Genomic DNA, 1,544 nt, shown 5'->3' with positions numbered 1-1,544 from the left:
CGAATTCCTGACCTCAAGTGATCCGCCCGCCTTGGCTTCCCAAAGTGCTGGGATTACAGGTGTGAGCCGCGGCACCTGGCCTTGAAAATTCCCTAATTATTGAGGAAGGAGAAAAAATATTTTCCTCACTGTCAGTAGAAAAGAAGCTCCGCTAGCCAGATTTACACATACAAAGTAAAGTCAAGAATTTAAGGAACTGAAAGATTAACGTTCTCTTGAAACAGATATTTGAGGTCAAAGTGGGTTTTTTTTTGCATCTGAATTCTCTGGTTAATTGCCACAATACCTGCTTTTAACTTGCTCGTGGGGGATTTAACCCATTGAAATGGAGCAGCTGAGCGCGGTGACTCATGTCAGTAATCCCAGCACTTTGGGAGGCTGAGGCAGGAGTTCAAGACCAGCCTGACCAACATGGTGAAGCCCCGTCTCTATTAAAGATAAAAAAAATTAGCCAGGTGTGGTGGTGGGAACCTGTAATTCCAGCTCTTTGGGAGGCTGAGGCAGGAGAATCGCTAGAACCCCGGAGGCAGAGGTTGCAGTGAGCTGAGATCGCGCCACTGCACTCTAGCCTGGGCAACAAGAGCAAAACTCCGTCTCAAAAAAAAAAAAAAATAAAATAAAAGGAGCAATTGAGAAATGGGCTTCAGACTTCAGACTTCAGGCACTGTGGGCCCACTGCCTCGGGTTACTCAGGTCCTGCATTTGCTCATTAGATCATACATCTTTATTGGGCACCCACCTCCTGCCAGGCACTGTCTGAGACCTGGTCCTGCAACAGGGAACTAGACAAACTAGGTGCTTGCTCTCATGGGGTTTATATTCAAGTGGGATAGAGAGCAGAAAGAAATAATCAAGATTTTTAGAAGTGTGTGGTTATTATCAGATGGGTGGTTACATCACTGTGGAGAGCAGGGAGTCTGTGGATCTTGCTTTAGAAGGAGTGATCAGGGAAGGCCCCTCGAGGGAGCTCCAGTGAGAAGCAGCTGGCTATGTAAATATGTGGGGAAAACTGGGTTTCAGGCAGAGGGGACACCAAGTGTAAAGATCCTGATTCCGGAAAGGTTGGCTGTGTGATCTACTGGATTTCCTCCATTTTACTTAATCTTCTGTTTGTTAATCTAGGCAGATACAATACACAATTATCTGGGGAGTAGATTATATTAGCCATAGTCCTTGGAGATGAAAAAGGACTTTGCCTTCTTCCATTACTCTGCACAGACATCAGTCTCATCTAAGAGATGGTGGGAGGGGAAAGCTTTTAAGAGGGCCTGACAGCCTTAAGGAGCACGTTTTGATTTTCCTTGAGTGTGCTAATGTTAGCACAAATACTGGCTGTGCTGCCAGCATGTTTCCACACACGTGGCTACAGGGATGATGGAGTTAGTCATTTATTGATTTGAGTTAGTTGCAACATTTTTTCCTTTTAACTAGAAAACTCACGTTCTGACAATTTCTTTCCGGAAGTTCCCTAGGGAGGGCATTTTTATGAGAATTACCTTCTGTCTTGATTTCTCACAGGTTGATGCTCAGGAAAGCAGTCAGAT

Source organism: Macaca fascicularis, chromosome 1 (genome assembly GCF_037993035.2).
Source record: "Macaca fascicularis isolate 582-1 chromosome 1, T2T-MFA8v1.1".
NCBI classification, from domain to species: Eukaryota; Metazoa; Chordata; class Mammalia; order Primates; family Cercopithecidae; genus Macaca; species Macaca fascicularis.
This window is presented reverse-complemented; position numbering follows the sequence as displayed.